The sequence below is a fragment of the Motacilla alba genome, chromosome 5, assembly GCF_015832195.1.
Source record: "Motacilla alba alba isolate MOTALB_02 chromosome 5, Motacilla_alba_V1.0_pri, whole genome shotgun sequence".
Taxonomy (NCBI): Eukaryota; Metazoa; Chordata; class Aves; order Passeriformes; family Motacillidae; genus Motacilla; species Motacilla alba.
This window is the reverse complement of record NC_052020.1, coordinates 61393351-61412377: the sequence shown is the minus strand read 5'-3', so window position 1 is coordinate 61412377 and position 19027 is coordinate 61393351. Positions and strand designations below refer to the sequence as shown.

The 19027-nt window shown below is 50.2% G+C and overlaps 1 long non-coding RNA gene across 1 annotated transcript in view; it reads left to right on the top strand.

Annotated features, from left to right (window-relative positions):
- The window catches only part of LOC119701681, a 59098-nt gene that overhangs the window by 11968 nt on the left and 28103 nt on the right, over positions 1 to 19027 (top strand). The window contains exons 2-4 of the long non-coding RNA XR_005257144.1: positions 7132 to 7227; positions 7760 to 7851; positions 13644 to 13711. This is a non-coding gene — a long non-coding RNA (uncharacterized LOC119701681). The remainder of the gene's footprint in view (positions 1 to 7131; positions 7228 to 7759; positions 7852 to 13643; positions 13712 to 19027) is intronic.

The following is a 19027-nucleotide window of genomic DNA, read 5'->3' as shown; positions in this document are numbered from 1 at the left end:
AAATGTCTCTTCTTTACCCACAGCTCGATGCTGGCTGGATGAACCCTGGGGAGGTGCCCATGATCCATGATCCAGGGAATCTCTCCCACTTTGGGAGCCAGCACGTGGCCTTTGGATGCTCTTCTGCCTGTGAGGGCTCAGTTTCTGTGATAATATTTGAAACAAATAAGGATTTCTTAGGACCAAGGCATTGAGGGGCTGGGGCGTGTCCAGGGAAGGGAACAGAGCTGAGAAGGGGCTGGAGAATTCCTGAGGGAGCTGGGGAGGGGCTGGAGAATTCCTGAGGGAGCTGGGAAGGGGCTCAGCCTGGAGCAAAGGAGGCTCAGGGGGCCCTTGTGGCTCTGCACAGCTCCTGCCAGGAGGGCACAGCCGGGGGGGTCGGGCTCTGCTCCAGGGAACAGGGACAGGAGCAGAGGGAACGGCCTCAGGCTGGGCCAGGGCAGCTCAGGGTGGGCCCAGCAGGAATTTCCCCATGGAAAGGGGGCTCAGGCCTTGGCACTGCCCAGGGAGGGTTGCAGTGCCCATCCCTGCAGGTGTCCCCTGGAGGTGGCACTCAGAGCTCTGGGCTGGGGACAGGGTGGGCACTGGGCACAGCTGGGACTCTGATCTTGGAGCTCTTTTCCAACCTCAGGGATTCTGTGATGTTTAGATTGCATGTTTGGGAAAATTTCTTCCCTGAAAGGGTTCCCCAGCCCTGGCACAGGTACAGGGTGGAGTCCCCAAGCCTGGAGGGATTTAAATCCCTGTGGATGTGGCACTTGGGGACACAGGGCAGTGGTGGCCTTGGCAGGGGAATGGTTGGATGAACTTTGAGGTCTTTTCCAACCTTCCATGATTCCATGAGTATCTGTCCTCTGGAGTGCCCATCCCCAGAGGTGCCCAAGGGATTCCTGGAGGTGGCACTGAGAGCTCTGGGCTGGGGACAAGGTGTGGATCAGGCACAGGTTGATCCTGGAGCTCTTCTCCAACCTAAATGTTCCTGGGATTCTGGGATTCAGTTAACTTTGGAATTCCCAACTCATTCTCCAGTCTGGAGCCTGTTGAAGTTAATGAGATGTTCTGCTTGCTTTTATTTTTCTTTTTTTCCTGATTGCTCATTAATTGTGTGTAAACAGCTTGGGGTCAGCACAAGTTTGTTTATTGGGATTTATTTAAAGATTCATTTCGGTGATTCATTTCTCCTTGAGCATTTGGAGGAGATGATTCCAACCACTCCCATTTGTGCTCCCGCTCCTGGATCCTGATGGAGCCGGGCGCTCTGTCATCCCTGCAGGTGTCCCAGGAGGTGGCACTCAGAGCTCTGGGCTGGGGACAAGGCGGGGATGGGGCTCAGATTGGGCTTGGTGACCTTGGAGGGTTTTTTCACCCCTGGCCTGTCTCTTGGCCAGGAATCTGATCCAGGTGTTTTCCCTCTCCTCCTTCCCCGAGTTTTCCCTTCCCAACCACAACACTCGTATCTCCTTCAGCCTTTAGAATTCCCCAGAGAGACATTCCAGGGTGTGAAATTGGCCGAGGAGTGCTGATCTCTCCCTGGATTTTGGTGTTCAATTGTGGCACTCACATTCCCTGAAAAATCCCTTCACCCAGGATTTTCTCCTGGGAAGCTGAGAAGCCTCAGAGAAAAGGGAAACAATTCTGATCTCATTTGCTTCTCCTGTGTTTTGCTGGTCTGGAATGTGTTTGGGGATTGTTCACCCACAGGTGATTGTTCCATTGCATTCTGCTGGGAGTTGTTTTCACTCTTTGGCCAGTCAGGGCCAAGCTGTGTCAGGCTCTGCAGAGAGTCACGAGTTTCATTATTATCTTTTACCCTTCTGTCTGTGTCCTTTCTGTATTTTTAGTATAGTTTAGTATGGCATTCTTTAATATAATATAATATATATAAAAATAAATCAGCCTTCTGAAAACATGGAGTCAGATTCAGCATTCCCTCCCTGCTGCCACGGGGGATCCTGCAATACAATATTCAAAGTGCCCCGTTGTGGATCACCTGGCATGCTGCCTTTGCAGGTCCTGTGCTGATAATCACTGCTATCACTGATAAGCACTGTTATCACTGATAAGCACTGTTATCACTGATAAGCACCGCTGAGATCACTGCCAGTGGCCCCTGGAGGATCCCAGCAACTGAAGTGGGCAATTAGTGCATTTTAAACTGAATTTAGAAAGGATCCACACAGGGAGAAAAGTTCTGAATGTGATCAAAGGATTCATTTCAGGAAAAGCTCCTGGGGCTGTGCTCTGAGGAGGGATTGACGCCTCCAACAGGAGCTGAATTGTTGGGAAGTCAGGGGTGATTCCATGGCCTGGAATTCAGGAGGAAAGGCTGGGAGAGCTGGGAATGTTCCCCTGGAGAGGAGAAGGCTCCAGGCAGAGCTCAGAGCCCCTGGCAGGGCCTGGAGGGGCTCCAGGAGAGCTGCAGAGGGACTGGGGACAAGGCCTGGAGGGACAGGACACAAGGAATGAGTTCAAATTAACAGAAAGGAGGTTGAAATTGGATACTGGGAAGGAATTCCTGGCTGGGAGGGAGGTGAACCTGGCACAGGTTCCCAGAGAAGCTGGATCCCTGTGGATGCCATCTGAGGGATCAGCACAAAGTGGCTGCGGCACTGACAAAACCCATTTCAGGCTTTTACAATTATTTTCTTTAAAAGAAATTCTGCTCTCGGGATTCATCCCGTGTCACATGGAGCCGCCTAATGCCACGAGATTGAGTTCAATTATCACCCTGCTAAATTGCAGCAAAGTTGGGGAGTGCCTGCCCCCATCTCCTCTCAGCACTGCCTCTGCCACGGATTTGTGTGAGAGCAGGGAAGGAAAGCCGGGAATTGCTGCTTTTATGTGCACGTAGCTTAAGTGAACCCAAAATTAAAATGATGAGCATATCATGGCTTCCAATTAATGGCCCTAGCAGCTGAAATGACACTTTTGTAAGTGAGTTAAATATCATCTGGGCTCCTTTTGCCTCTGCCCTCGGCAGCCTGGTATTTTCCATTGTCTCCCAGACAGTGATTCCCGCAGCATTTAATGGGGCTGGAAGCAAAAGCACAATAAAATTCCAGACAGGAGCGAGCTGAGAAGTGAGGAGGGGGATAATGGGTGGCTCGTGCTGTTAAATACCTCGCGCTCAACGCTGGCAGCTCCCTTGCTTTTGCCGAGGAAATGTTTTAAGTGGTTGCAGGTCCTGACTGCTGGAAGCTCTCCCTGGAAATGATCCCCCTGCTGAACTGGGGTGGAAATCTGGAGCAGCTGGGGTGGGGGCTCAGGGTCCCTTCCGAGCTGCTTTTTGTTTCAAATGTGTTCTCAGGCTGCTCCGTTCTGCTGGGGCTGCCTTGGGAAGGGGAAAAAGGAGGAGAGTGCTGGAGCCCGGGTGTCCAGGGCTGCTGGGAGGGGACAGCCTGGCCTGGGAGAGCCTCACATCTGACTTGGGGGAGCCTGCACCAGGTGCAGCCCATCCCCAGCATTGCTTTCCTTCGTTACGGGATCCCAAACTGGTTTGGGTTGGAAAGGACCTTAAATCCCATCTCGTTCCAGCCTCCTGCCATGGGTGGGGATTCTCCAGTTCTCAGTGTGATCAGAAGAAACACCTTGGGCCCAAATTGCCCAAATCCAGCATTTCTCCAATTCACGTGATGAGAACAAAAACCTTGGGCCCAAAGTGTCCCAATCCAGCATTTCTCCAATTCTCAGTGTGATCAGAAGAAACCCCTTGAGCCCAAAGTGTTCCAATCCAGCATTTCTCCAATTCTCAACGTTATCAGAAGAAACACCTTGGGCCCAAAGTGTCCCACTCCAGCATTCCTCCAATTCCCAATGTTACCAGAAGAAACACCTTGAGCCCAAATTGCCCAAATCCAGCATTTCTCCAATTCCCAACATTATCAGAAGAAACACCTTGGGCCCAAATTGCCCAAATCCAGCACTTCTCCAATTCCCAACATTACCAGAAGAAATACCTTGGGCCCAAATTGCCCAAATCCAGCATTTCTCCAATTCATGTGATCAGAACAAAAACCTTGGGCCCAAATTGCCCAAATCCAGCACTTCTCCAATTCCCAACATTACCAGAAGAAATACCTTGAGCCCAAAGTGTCCCACTCCAGCATTCCTCCAATTCCCAACATTACCAGAGGAAACCCCTTGAGCGCAAAGTGTTCCAATCCAGCATTTCTCCAGTTCTCAGTGTGATCCAAAGAAACCCCTTGAGCCCAAAGTGTTCTAATCCAGCATTCCTCCAATTCCCAATGTTACCAGAAGAAACACCTTAAGCCCAAATTGCCCAAATCCAGCATTTCTCCAATTCCCAACATTACCAGAAGAAACACCTTGAGCCCAAATTGCCCAAATCCAGCATTTCTCCAGTTCTCAGTGTGATCAGAAGAAACCCCTTGAGCGCAAAGTGTTCCAATCCAGCATTCCTCCAATTCTCAGTGTGATCCAAAGAAACCCCTCAAGCCCAAATTGCCCAAATCCAGCATTTCTCCAATTCCCAACATTATCAGAAGAACCACCTTGGGCCCAAATTGCCCAAACCCAGCACTTCTCCAATTCATGTGATCAGAAGAAACACCCTGAGCCCAAATTGCCCAAATCCAGCATTTCACCAATTCCCAACGTTATCAGAAGAAACCCCTTGAGCGCAAAGTGTTCCAATCCAGCACTTCTCCAATTCTCAATGTGATCCAAAGAAACCCCTCAAGCCCAAATTGCCCAAATCCAGCATTTCTCCAATTCCCAACATTATCAGAAGAAACACCTTGGGCCCAAATTGCCCAAATCCAGCATTTCTCCAATTCACGAGATCAGAAGAAACCCCTTGAGCCCAAAGTGTTCCAATCCAGCATTTCTTCAATTCACGTGATCAGAAGGAACACCCTGAGCCCAAATTGCCCAAATCCAGCATTTCTCCAGTTCTCAGTGTGATCAGAAGAGCCCCCTTGGGCCCAAAGTGTTCCAATCCAGCATTCCTCCAATTCTCAGTGTGATCCAAAGAAACCTCTGAAGCCCAAATTGCCCAAATCCAGCATTTCACCAATTCCCAACGTTATCAGAAGAAACATCTTGGGCCCAAATTGCCCAAATCCAGCATTTCACCAATTCCCAACGTTATCAGAAGAAACATCTTGGGCCCAAATTGCCCAAATCCAGCATTTCTCCAATTCACGTGATCAGAAGAAACCCCTTGAGCCCAAAGTGTCCCAATCCAGCATTTCTCCAGCTCTCAGTGTGATCCAAAGAAACCCCTTGAGCCCAAAGTGTCCCAATCCAGCATTTCTCCAATTCTCAACGTTACCAGAAGAAACCCCTCGAGCCCAAACTGCCCAGACCCAGCATCAGGATGTGTCCCCCGGTGCCACCCGGCTGTGCCCCCATCCCTGCCATGCCCAGGGGTGCCCTGTGCCCCAGCTGGGAGGGGCACAAGGACTTGGCCAGCCCAGGGGCATTCTCCAGGTCAGGAACTTTGTCCAGAGCCAGAGGCTGGGTGTGAAAAACACCAATCACCTGGTTTTAGAATTTTAAAAGTTTATGAGTAATAAAATGGTTATAAAAATAGTGATATAATCAGAGTAATAAAAATTTGGACAATTAGGATTAGGACAATATGAGACAATAAAAACAAAGAGTTACAGACAGTCCGGGTACCTTTTCTGGGCAAAATAAGCCCGAAAAAGGACACAGATTAACAGAGGATTAACCCTTTAAAGCAACAGCCTGTTGCACATTCACACACCTCATCCATGATGCATCAATTCCATCCAAACACAGGATTCTGGCTGGGCAGTGTCAGCTTCTTCCTCTGAATCCTGACGGCTCCAGGGCTGAGCAGGCAGGAAGAAGTTCGTTTCTTCTGACAATGGGGCAATAAATTCTCTTTCTCTGAAAGATTTGAGTGTCCTGTGGCTGCTGTCTGGTGCAAATACCTCATTCCTTTCTTTTAAAAACTATCCCACACGCATCGTTCCTATTTTAACTTTATGTTATAACCTAAAACTACATTTAACACACTACTTTAAAAAAATACAGCATAACTTTCTAACACAACACATATAATATTCATTCTAATATTTGCAAAGAGCCAATCATAAAATACTCATTTTTCACACTGGGGTTGATCACCACTTCAGAGAGCCGGGGAGAGGCTGACCATGGAACACACCCAGCCTTGGAGCCCGGAGCTTTCCTGGCTCTGCTGCCCCTGGGAGAGGCAGGAGCTGAGTCCATGCAGGCTCCAGAGCTCCAGGAGCAGCCCCTGGCAGGGATCCCAGCTCTGGGATAAGGAAATTGGGATCCTGCCCGGGGTGGGAAGCACCTGGTTGGTGTCTCTGGCCTCTTCTGGGGCTGCCAAGGGCTGGAGGGACAGGACCAGGGAATGGCTCCCAGTGCCAGAGGGCAGGGATGGATGGGAGATTGGGAATTGGGAATTCCTGGCTGGGCTGGCCCTGGATCCCTGGCAGTGCCCAAGGCCAGGTTGGGACACCCTGGGACAGTGGGAGGTGTCCCTGCCATGGCAGGGATGGGATGGGTGGGATTTAAGGTCCCTCCCACCCAAACCATCCTGGATTCTGGGAATAAACCCACTGCAATTCCCGAGGGAATGTGGGGAGCTGGGATGCAGCTCCTGGAGCAGTTTGAGCTGGGCTGAGCAGCTGCAGCTTTGCTGAGCTGGGTCTCACAGATCCGGGCTTGTGCAGAATTGCACTGCTCTAAAGCTGATTGATGAACACGTTAAAATATTTTAGGATCTTTCGGCTGTTGCCATCAGCTCCGTCCTGTGAAAAAATGTAAAGAAATCTGCCAAAGCCTTCCTTGGTGTGGTCAGGGGCTTGGAAGGCTAAGTTAAACAGAAAGGGAAAGCAGGGGGCCTCATTTGCAGCTCGTTTGCAAGGAGCAGGGTCTAATTAAGCACTTTAGGGGCGGGACACTGAGGTGTGAAGTTTATTGAGTGCTTGGTTAACTATTCAATTAGTCTGGGTGTTTTGCGAGCTGGTATAACTCTAATTCACGGCGGGATCAATGGCTTGATTTAGAAGAAAATATAACATAAAGCTCTAATTCCGGGAGCAGTGGAAGGAAGTAATTACCACAAATTGATTTTGTTACCATAATCATTACCAATATTCTTCTAATCAGGTAAATACTGCTGGAGAGCTCTGAGGAGACTTCAGGATTCGCCATTAAAATCAGCTTTGCTTCCTCGGATTATTGTTTTCACTGGAAATTGATAAGGTTAGTTAAAATTGGATTAAATATCAAAGGGTGATTCCTTCAGAAACACCAGCCTGGTGTTCCATGAGCAGCTCCCACTATCCCAGGGTGCTCCCGCCTGGCCTTGGACACTTCCAGGGATCAGCAGCTGCTCTGGGCAATGGATGAGGAAAAATGTACCTGGGATAAGAGCAGGAAACTCCTTCCCGGGAGTCAGGACTCATCCCCAGCTGCTGGGAGAGCTCATCCGTGTGTTTCCAGCTGGGGAAACTGAGGCACGAGGGATGCCAAGGCCTTGGAACAGGGCTCTGGCCAGGCTGGGATCCAGTGCCTGCTCCCTTTTTCCAGCTGCTCTTCCCTGGCTTTGTCAGATCCCAGTCACCACCAGGCAGGGAGGGCGAGTCAACCACGGCAGCCTAGAGAGGGATCTGGGCAAGGAACTGCCAGAGCTGAGGGGTTTCTTTAACGAAAAAGCCCGAATGATTTTGCTGGTTTTTTTTTTTTTTTTTTTTTTTGGTTTTTTTTGGTTTTTTTTGGTTTTTTTTTCCTCCAGGAGAAGATTGAAATGAAGGGCAGGAGAGATTTGGGAAGTAATCCCCTTCTCCACGGAAGCTGTTCTGATGCTCCCCGTGCCATAACAAATCGGTGAGGATTAAAATCCCTGTCACTTGTGTAAAACGTCCTGCCAGGATTGGATTCACCCCTCCAGCTTAGCTGGGACAGAGGGATGAGCCTGATGGACGCCCCTGGAGCTGCCGCTGCCCTCCCTCGGGCAGGGATGTCCCCTGGAGCCACCACACGGAGCTGGAGCTGTCTGCAGCTGGAGCTCGGGGCGTCCCCAGCTCCTGAGAGGCACAGGAAGCTTTGTTCTGGCACAGGGAGCACCGAGGAATAGATGTGGATGCAGGAGGAGAGCAGGAGATGGGAGATGAGGAAAGGTTCCTCCCCCAGAGGGTGGAATCAGCACTGGAACAGCTCCCCAGGGAATGGGCATGAGAGCTCCAGGAGCTTTAGGCAGCGCTGCCAGGGATGCCCAGGGTGGGGTTGTTGTGGGTCTGGGCAGGGACAGGAGCTGGGATGATCCCTGTGGGTCCCTCCAGCTCAGGACATTCAGGGACTCTGGATTGCTTCACTCAGGGGAGGAAATCCGAGTGGATTTCCAAAGCATCCATTGCTGTTGGTGTCTGGGGTTGTACAAATGGTTCCATCAGCTCTGAATTGTCCTTGTGCTGTTCCTGTGGAGTTCATCCTTCCCTGGGAGGGTGGGGAGGGATTGGAACAGAATTCCCAGAGCAGCTGGGGCTGCCCCTGGATCCCTGGAGTGCTCCAGGCCAGGCTGGACACTGGGGCTGGAGCAGCCTGGGTCAGTGGGAGGTGTCCCTGCCATGGCAGGGGTGGCACTGGGTGGGGTTTAAGGTCCCTTCTGGGGAATTCACCAGTCTCAGGTGGGCCCTGTCTGTCAGGGCAGGAGGGAGCAGATGAATTCCCAGTTCCCCTGTGGTGGGAATTCTCCCTTTGCTCCTCCCAGACAAAACGAGCTCAGAGCTCAGCAAAGCCAAGGGCCGCCACTGAGACCAGGACCTGTCAGATGGGGCAGCTTTAGCTCCATACCTGGATTAAATCTGATGGAATATTCATTTTTTTTTCCATGGATCCCACATTCCTGACTCCATCCTGAGGGCTGGAACCCACGATGAACCAGCTGCTTTCCAGACCCTTCTCCCGGAGGTCAGGAGCAGAGCAGTGACTGTGCTCTGCTCAAACCAGGCTTTGATCCCCTCCTCAGCCCTGTGACTGGGCTGACATTTCCCAGGGTGGATGATGGAGAGGTTCCTGATGGATTCCTGGAAGGACAAGATGAGAACACTGAAATGCCTGGTGAGGAAGAGCCCGGCAGCAGTCCTGGGGAGGAAGGAGCCAGCAGAGCTGGGAATGACTGGCTGTCACTGTCACATTTTCTGGAAAAATCCTCTTCCCCCAGGCTTCTTCTCCTGGGAAGCTGAGAAGCCTCAGAGAAGAGGGAAACAATTCTGATCTCATTTGCTTCTCCTGTGTTTTGCTGGTCTGGAATGTGTTTGGGGATTGTTCACCCACAGGTGATTGTTCCAGTGCATTCTGCTGGGAGTTGTTTTCACTCTTTGGCCAGTCAGTGCCAAGCTGTGTCAGGCTCTGGAGAGAGTCACGAGTTTCATTATTATCTTTTCAGCATTCAGTAAGTATTTCTGTGTTCTTTAGTACAGTTTAGTATGGCATTCTTTAATATAATACAGTATCATAAAATAATAAATGAGCCTTCTGAGAGCACGGAGTCAGATTCAGCATTCCTTCCTTCGTCTGGGAACCCCACAAATCCAAGAACTGGCAGCAGATGGATCAGCAAAGGAGTGGAACCACGATGCACAGAGCCTTCTGCCTCTCCGGCTGGGCTTTGCTGTCTGTCACGTGCTGTTCCTCGGGCTGGCAAGAGGTTCTGGGCGTTCTCTCCATGGAATCTGGCTGTCCTCAGCAGCTGCTGTGACCCGAGCGTTGGGTTGGGTTGGTTTGATCCCGCACTTGAAAGGCATCCTGTGATGTCCTAAAGTTCTGAGTATCTGTAAATTAATGAGAGTGGGAAAGGGAAATGGGAGAATTTCCATCTCAGAGCTCCTCTCTGCGTGTTGCAAGTGTTTCATTTAACTGGGCGAGGTAAAATTCACATTATAATTAGAGCTGGATGGCAGACAACTCTGAAAGATCTTTCCTTGAGCTTCCCCAAATAAACCCCAGGGCAGGGTTTGGAACTGGATGGGCTTTAAGGTCCCTTTCACCCCAAACCCCTCCACAACTCCACAAAACCAGAATAATTTATACTTTTCTTTTGGATATTAGGAGCTTCTTAAGAAAATTACCTGCACTGCTGGAGGAGACACGTTCTGGTGCTGTCTGAGACGACTTTACTTAAATCAAATCCAAAACCTTTAATAGTGGATCACGCTTGGTAAACTCTGCCTTCCTTCTTGGAATTCCTCTGCCAGGCAAATACACTGGGATAAAAAGAAGAAAGGAGTCCTGGATCAGGTCCCAGGGAAATGTTAGGTATAAGGTTACAGCTCAGGCTTCAGCAGCTTATTTTTTTATTTATTAATTTTATTTTTTTTTATTTTTAAATTTTATAATTTATTTTAATTTATTTAAATTTTTCCTTGCAGTCCAGCTGAGACAGAGACTGGGGGGGATATAGCCACCAAACGTAGAGATGAAGCCCTTTGCAGTCTGGCTGAGGATCTGCCTGTTACATCGGGGAGATCTCGAAATCTCTGGTTCACTCGGGGGTTTTTATTATGATAACTCTACTGAAAATTGTGAGGGGGAAACAGATACCATAAAGAATGGATGTAACAGGTAGTCCATGTTCTCAGCAGTGGGCAAGAGCCGTTGTCTTCTTGGTCCAATGGCCACACCTGCAACAAACATCTCGCCCTGGTCAGGTCAGCTCCCCACACACCTCCCCCAGGTCAGGGGTTTCAGCCTCAGTCCTTGGGAGGGGAGAGCTCCTCCACACAGGGGTCTCATGTCTCAGTCCTTGGGAGAGCTCCTCCATACAGGGGTCTCATGTCTCAGTCCTTGGGAGAGCTCCTCCATACAGGGGTCTCATGTCTCAGTCCTGGAGGGAGAGGCTTCTCCCATCTCAGTCCGTCCGTCACGGTGATTGAAGAGCAGATGAAGGGTCTTCCGTGGGGACCACCAGAGTTTGCCCCAGAAAAGTCCAGCCAGGCCAAGAGGTGGGGAAATTCACGAGCTATTGGAGCAGGAGCCATGAAGGAGGTGCAAGCATTCAGAGCAAGTCTCCCCGCTTTACCAGGCTCAGCATTCCATGGCAAACACACCTGCAAACCAGCAGGGCTCTCGGGATCTTGGTGAGCAACCATCTCAAGCAAGGCCAGAATTCCGACCAGGGTCTTTTTGGTAGTCCCAGTTTCTGTCCTTTCATGACGATTGTGAGGCAGATGAGAGAAACTTCGGACGGAGACTTTCAGTTTGCCAGCTCCAGCTGCTGAGAGCCTCTGTCCTGCAGGATCCCCAGCCCTGTGGCATCTGGTGGGGCTGGCTGGGGAAGGGGTGGGGTGTCTGCAGGGTGACATTAATGCTGCCTGGCTGCTGAGCTTGGCTGGGCCTCAGGTCTTCAAAGAGACACGAGCAGCTGTGGGTTGCTGTAAAGTTGTTCATTGCAAAATGCATTGGTCTCCAAGGCAGAGAGTTCAAGGTGTGAAAAGTCCATTCAATGTTTCTGGCACAGAGTCCCAGGCAGGAGCTGCAGCTGCAGGGCTGCTCTCTGGTGCAGAGTCCCAGGTTCCGTGCAGGAGCAGCAGCAGGAACCACAGCCTTCTCTTCTCCTCTTGTTGTCCTCTTGTTGTCCTCTTGTTGTCCTCTTGTTGTCCTCTTGTTGTCCTCTTGTTGTCCTCTTGTTGTCCTCTTGTTGTCCTCTTGTTGTCCTCTTGTTGTCCTCTTGTTGTCCTCTTGTTGTCCTCTTGTTGTCCTCTTGTTGTCCTCTTGTCCTCTTGTTGTCCTCTTGTTGTCCTCTTGTTCTCCTCTTGTTCTCCTCTTGTTCTCCTCTTGTTCTCCTCTTGTTCTCCTCTTGTTCTCCTCTTGTTCTCCTCTTGTTCTCCTCTTGTTCTCCTCTTGTTCTCCTCTTGTTCTCCTCTTGTTCTCCTCTTGTTCTCCTCTTGTTCTCCTCTTGTTCTCCTCTTGTTCTCCTCTTGTTCTCCTCTTGTTCTCCTCTTGTTCTCCTCTTGTTCTCCTCTTGTTGTCCTCTTGTTCTCCTCTTGTTCTCCTCTTGTTCTCCTCTTGTTCTCCTCTTGTTCTCCTCTTGTTCTCCTCTTGTTCTCCTCTTGTTCTCCTCTTGTTCTCCTCTTGTTCTCCTCTTGTTCTCCTCTTGTTCTCCTCTTCTTCTCCTCTTGTTCTCCTCTTCTTCTCCTCTTCTTCTCCTCTTGTTCTCCTCTTCTTCTCCTCTTCTTCTCCTCTTCTTCTCCTCTTCTTCTCCTCTTCTTCTTCTTGTTCTTCCTTCCTCTGTGTGTGTGTGTCCAAACACCTCAATCCAGGGTGTTTTTATTCATAAATCACCCCATCAGCTAAAAAACACCATTCTAAACCACTCCTCCTACACCCATCTCAACTCGATTCTAATGTGCTAGGGTAGTGCAAAACCAGTGTCAGTTCTTACCTAAACCACGACATATACAATATTATCTATTTACACAAATATTCTGTTTTCTTACCCAGATTTTACCTGTATAAGTTTATCTATTCACAGGAATAGCTCTGTCTATTTGTGTAGAGAGTTCTGCCTGTTCCAGAGACACAAGCAAAGTTCTGCTCTGTTTTTGTTAAGCTGGGACTAAGTTACTGAACTTTAAACTAGGCCTCAGGGCCTTTGCTAGCTAACACAGTTTCTTAAGGCACTTCAAATGTATTTCTGCTTAAAACTGTAACTTACACTGACTTAAACCTACACTTCTACTTCATATCTATATGGCTTAATAGATCCTAATTTCTCTAAAGGCTTCAATTCAACCCCTGCATTCATCTCTCTCTCCAAGGGACTCAGGGAGGCTTGCATTCCACCAGCTGGTGCACAAGGAGAGGTCCTGTGCTCCTGTAACACCGGGAATTTCACTGGAGAGAGAAAATGGCTCTGCTGAAGTGACCAGAGATCACAGAGCTGATGGCAGCAGCAGCGTCCGAGAGTTGTTGTTTTGCTAATATTTGCCTTTAGAAGGTGGTGTAAGAGTTTCTGTTTCAAAGAAGAGTCTTGCATGGCCAGGAGTGTACAGGGGTTAAACACTTATTATATCTTTAAAACTCTAAACTTTCCTTCACTTAGCTTAATGTGTCTCTGTTTTAAACAATAAATCCACATTCTCACTCCTGGCACCTCAGTTTGGGAGCCTTTTCCAAGGGCTCAGACCAAACCCTGGGTTTGATCCTCAGCTCTGGCTCACAGGCCCAAAGCTCCGGGAGCTCCCTGCAATTGGGATTCAGCAGGAAGGAGGCTGGAGCCTGCTGGAGCAGCTGCCCTGGCTCCCCGCAGGCAGCTCTGGGTCCCTGCCTGGTGCTGCCCTGTCCCCCCGGGGCAATCCCTGCTATTGCAGCCCGCGCACAATGAGAGCCCTGATAATCGAGCTCGTTTAGCCAACACTCCTCGTTATTGCTCTTCGTGTCTCTGAAGGAGATTGCCCTACCTTTTATTAGTGCTGGTGAGCACAGGGCTGGCCTCGGGTAGGCTTTGGGGAAGTGGAGATGTGCAGATTGTGGAACATTTATTTTGTGTGACTGGCTTTTTGATTTGTTCTAACAGAGAGCAGTAAAACGGATCTGTGCCGGCCCAGAAATGTGGGAAATGTGGAGTTTATTGGGGTTTCTCTGAGTGCAGACTGACCTGGATGTGCCCATCCTTGCAGGTGCTGCTGCAGGAATTGTGTCAGAGGGATGCCCTGGACTCAGCTTCCTGATTTCTCACATCCAGCAGGTGAGGAGTGTTCCTCTCTAACCAGAACTCAGACCCTTTTTCTTTAATTCAATTCAACTGATTAAAGAAGACTGAAGGTACCTTCTGTGACATCCTTGGAACTGCAAGGCCCTCCTGGCCCCCAGCAGCTTCCTTGGCCTGCTGGGTTTGGGGTGGAGGAATCTCAGAGGGTTGTGGAATATCCTAAAACCCACTCAAGGCTTTCCTTCCTCTGGTGGTTTCTCCTTTTCCCAGGAATTTCTGGGAGGGGCACAGGAGCTCAGCTGTTGTGCTCAGTGTCCTCACCTGGTTTTTGGTGTCCAAAAATGTTTCCAAACCCCGAGTAACTTCAACTGCTCTTCAGCAGCTTCAAATCATTTAAATCAATCCCCAAAAAGCATTTGATAGCCCAGACTGTTGGTGCTGATGGATCAAAGTGTGGGATTTGAGTGTTTGAGCACCACAGCTGCTCCTGCAGCAGGCCCTGATGTTCACAGCATCCCAAACACAAACAGAGCCACAAGATTTATTTCCATAATCCAAATGACAGTGAAATGTCCCTCTCCACCCCCAATTTTCCTATTTTATTAGGGAATTTCTGTGTGGGAAGTTCAATTTCTTCCCGTTTCTGTGCCATTCCTCCTTGGGGCAGCACCTCTGCCCTGCCCAGTACTTCGTGGCATTTTTGGCTGCACTTCCCTTCTGCAGCAAATTCCCTGTCATGGCTTGCTTTGTTCCACCAGCTTTACACTCCTGAGGGCTCTGGGAACGCTCCTGAAATCCCCCTGCAGGCCAGAGCAGCCTCCAGAGCTGCTGCTGAGGGTGGGGGTCCCTGGGCAGAGCTGCATCCACAGCTCTGGGCTCCTCTTCCCTCCGTGGGCCTTCAACAGCCTTGGAAATAAAGCTTTGCTGTGTGTTTGGAGAGGGGAAGGGCTCCCTCCTCCCTGCCCCTGCTGGGGTGGCTGCTGCTGCTTTCTTGGTGCCCCTTGGGGTGGTGGCATGGGAGCCTCTCCCTGCTTGGCAGCTCCGTGATGAGATCGGCCCCACGGCTCCAGCCGGGCACAAAGAATTGGGAATTCCTGGCTGGGCTGGGATTGCCAGAGCAGCTGGGGCTGCCCCTGGATCCCTGGCAGTGCCCAAGGCCAGGCTGGACACTGGGACACACAGTGGGAGGTGTCCCTGCCATGGCAGGGCTGGCACTGGAAGGTTTTTAATGTCCCTCCCCACCCAAACCATTCCGGGATTCTGGGATTTTCGGGTACAGCTTTAGCTCTGTCAGGTTTTTAAGGATGTGTGGCCATGAGGTTCCTTTGGCTGATGAGATGAGGAGCAGCTGGACTCCAAAGAGCAAATCCATGAATCTCTCTGCTGCTGGAAGGAAATGCTTTAAAGGGAGGGCAATAACCTGTGTGGGGGAAATCAACCTCCTCTGATCCTGAAAATGCCTCTCTTGTTTTCCTTTGAGCTCAAAAGCCAGTGGAACTGTCACTGCTGCACTTACTGCTCTTTTTTTTATTTGATCTGTGACATGAATTCATGCTGACACGTGTGGCTTTGGAATTTCGCTTTTCCAGCCCCAGTACATGCAAACAGTGAGTTGTGGTTCTGCCTGTGATTTCAATGACTGTTTAAAAAAATTCCTTGCAAGGGATTGCCTGGGAAGATGCAGCCCTGACTTCAGAGACATCAAATAGCAAACATTTCTCTCTTTACAGGAACACTTTATTCTGACCCTTGTGGCTTTGTCACTGTTTTAGGGCTTTTTAATTGAAAAATAAATATATTCTGTCTCTGCACTGAAACGTTTCCCTTGCTTTCCTGGGAAGTTTTCCTCCTTCCCACATCTTTCTGAGGAATCTGACAGCTGAAGATTTTTTGGAAGCAAATCCAAGCCCTTGTGCTCTCTTGCTGGCAATAACCTCCTGGAGTGCTGGGAGCAGTAGGGGGTGGAATTAATAATTCCCTTCCATCCTGCCCTTCCGAGGGGAGGCGAGGGAGCTGGAGCCGCGTTGTTTTAGTCCCTGCACTCAGTGGCTCACCATCAAAGCAGAACCTGAGAGAACTTTCCCCACATTGCTGAGCAGTAATTGGTTTCTGGTCCGCCGTGGGGAGTGGAGGGAGCAGATGAGATCCTGGGCAAGGGCTGGCAATAAATCCTGCTCCTCAGAGGGCTGGGGAGCGGGGGTGATGTGTTCCCCTCGTTTGAGCTCTGTGTTCCTTCCCTCCCCAGGATGGGGATACAATTTCCAGCCTTTTTGGCTTGCCCTGGAGCCCCTCAGCCCATCTGGGTGGTGACTTCTTGTTTTCGGGAGCTTGGATTCATCTGGGTCAAGGCAAAGCTCCTGGAATTGGGATTTCAGTGTTTCTGTGCTGTTGTGAAGATGTTGGAGTAGCTCAGGGCAGTGTTGCAGCTTCTCCTCAGATGTTTCCTCCTCCAGCAAGGGGCTGGTTTCATGTTTCTTCCAGAGGGTGAGTCCAGGAGCCCTTCATCCCAGAGAACTGAGGTTGGAAGAGATCTCCAAGATCATTTGGTCCAACCATTAAACCAGCACCACCAGAGCTGCCCCTAAGCCATGTCCCCAGGTGCCACATCCAGGTGCCCCTTGAACACTTCTGGAGTGGAACTGGATGGGCTTTAAGGTCCCTTCCCAGACCATTCCATGATTTCATGAGGAAATTCCTGCTGGGCCCACCCTGAGCTGCCCTGGCCCAGCCTGAGGCCGTTCCCTCTGCTCCTGTCCCTGTTCCCTGGAGCAGAGCCCAACCCCCCCGGCTGTGCCCTCCTGGCAGGAGCTGTGCAGAGCCACAAGATCTTCACTAGTGGGATGATGGCACCAGTGAGGGACCCCAGCCCCATCCTGTAGTAAATGCAGGTGACCCCAGCTGGGACTGCATCTGACGCACCCTGCATCAGGCTCTGCTCAGTCACAGCCTTTGTTATCCATTCCTTTCCGTTCCTGCCCAGCCTTCTGATGGATCCGTTCTCTCCGTTCTTTCAGTGTAGTTTTAATAGAGCATTTTTAATATAATATATATCACAATATAATAAATCAGCCTTGCTGCGGTCTTTGCAGGGCAGCCAGGACGAGGGAAGAGATGAGGATCCTGACTCCCTGTTTCGGAAGGCCGGGTTATTATTTATGATATATGTGACATTAAAAATGCTGGTTGTGGCTGTGAGGAGCTGTGGGGCCTTGAGGGACGTTCCTGGAGGGGTTTGGTGCCACCACGTGCAGGGACGGTTCTGGTGTCACCAGTGCCCTGTGCTGGTGTCACCTGGTGCTGCTGGGGCCAGGGGTGCCCAGGGCTTCATGGTGCAGGGTACACGTGTCGTGGAATCATGGAATCCTGGAATTGAGGACTCATGGACTCGTGGAATCCTGGAATTGTGGAATCCTGGAATTGTGGCATCATGGAATTGTGGAATCCTGGACTCGTGGAATCCTGGAATTGTGGCATCATGGAATTGTGGAATCATGGACTCGTGGAATCCTGGAATTGTGGAATCCTGGAATTGTGGCATCATGGACTCGTGGAATCCTGGAATTGTGGAATCCTGGAATTGTGGCATCATGGAATTGTGGAATCCTGGAATTGTGGAATCCTGGAATTGTAGAATCCTGGAATTGTGGCATCATGGAATTGTGGCATCATGGAATTGTGGAATCATGGACTCGTGGAATCCTGGAATTGTGGACTCATGGACTCGTGGAATCCTGGAATTGTGGAATCCTGGAATTATGGCATCACACTCGTGGAATCATGGACTCGTGGAATCCTGGAATTGTGGAATCCTGGAATTGTGGAATCATGGACTCGTGGAATCCTGGAATTGTGGAATCCTGGAATTGTGGAATCATGGACTCGTGGAATCCTGGAATTGTGGAATCCTGGAATTGTGGAATCCTGGAATTGTGGAATCATGGAATTGTGGAATCCTGGAATTGTGGCATCATGGAATTGTGGAATCCTGGAATTGTGGAATCCTGGAATTGTGGAATCATGGAATTGTGGAATCCTGGAATTGTGCCATCATGGAATCACAGAACAGTTGGGGCTGGAGCACCCTGGGGCAGTGGGAGGTGTCCCTGCCCATGGCTGGGGTGGCACTGGATGGGCTGCGAGGTCCCTTCCCACCCAAACCTCTCCAGGATTCTGGGATTCTCTGGGATGGTGCTGCTGTTGAAGGGGCTGCCCAGGGACGGTTGCAGTGCCCATCCCTGGAGGTGCCCAAGGAATTCCTGGAGGTGGCACTCAGAGCTCTGGGCTGGGGACAAGGTGGGAATGGGGCACAGCTGGGACTCTCATCTCAGAGGGCTTTTCCAGCCTCAGAAAATCTGGGATTCTGTGATTTCATGCCAGAGCAGCAGTTTGATGGGACATGCTTTTTTGTCGGCTGAAAATGCTGCTCTGGGAAAAGCCAAGTGAAAAGTCAGGAGCATGCAGGGGGCAGACACAGCGCTCCTCTCTGGGATCCCTGGTGGGAATCCCCCACCTTTGGCTGGGTTTTATTTAAATTAGGAATTTCATTGCCACATTTCCATTTCCCAGCCACGGGGGTGGCTGGGAACACTGAGGGATTGTGTTTGATCTGCTGTCAGTGTGCAGGTGCAGCAGGCAGGGCTCCCTTCCATGGAGCTGAAACAGCAAATTCTCTTTCTGAAGACAGCAGCCACCTCCAGAAAAGCTGTGCACGCTCTGCTCAGAGAATATTTATGAAGATTTACAATATTTTCTGTCAGCAAATGCGTATTTTGGGGATCATTAGGAAGTTAAAATCCAGGTGTTGCTGCTGTCATGGTTAAGTGAAAGGCACTGGAGGGCTTCTGGAAGAACTTTTGGGAATCCAGGACTAATCTCTAGTCTGCTGTTGGCGACCTGGAAACATGGAATTGGGATGGAATCCCCTCTGGCAAAGCATGGCTTGGCTGGATTGCCTTCAGAGGGAGTGAGCTGTTATCCAGAGCTTTATCCAGGAGGATTTTGGTGAGATCAGGAGCCATCCTTCATGGAGAGGCGGGAGATGAACCCTGGATGTAGAGACAGGATCTGCACTGAGCACAATTCCTGCAGTGAACCCAACCAGCCTCGTTTTTCAGGAACAGGGTCAGGAACTGGGAAGAGTGTTGAGTTTGCAGGGTCCCCAGGACGAGGTGAGAGAATGAGTCAGTCTGACTCCATGTTCTCAGGAGGCTCATTTATTATTTTATTATGTTATATTATAGTAAAGAATGCTATACTAAAAATACAGAAAGGATACAGACAAAAAGCTACAAAGAATGATCAAAGAAGGAAAACTCCTGACTCTCCTGACACAGCTGGCTGTGATTGGCCATT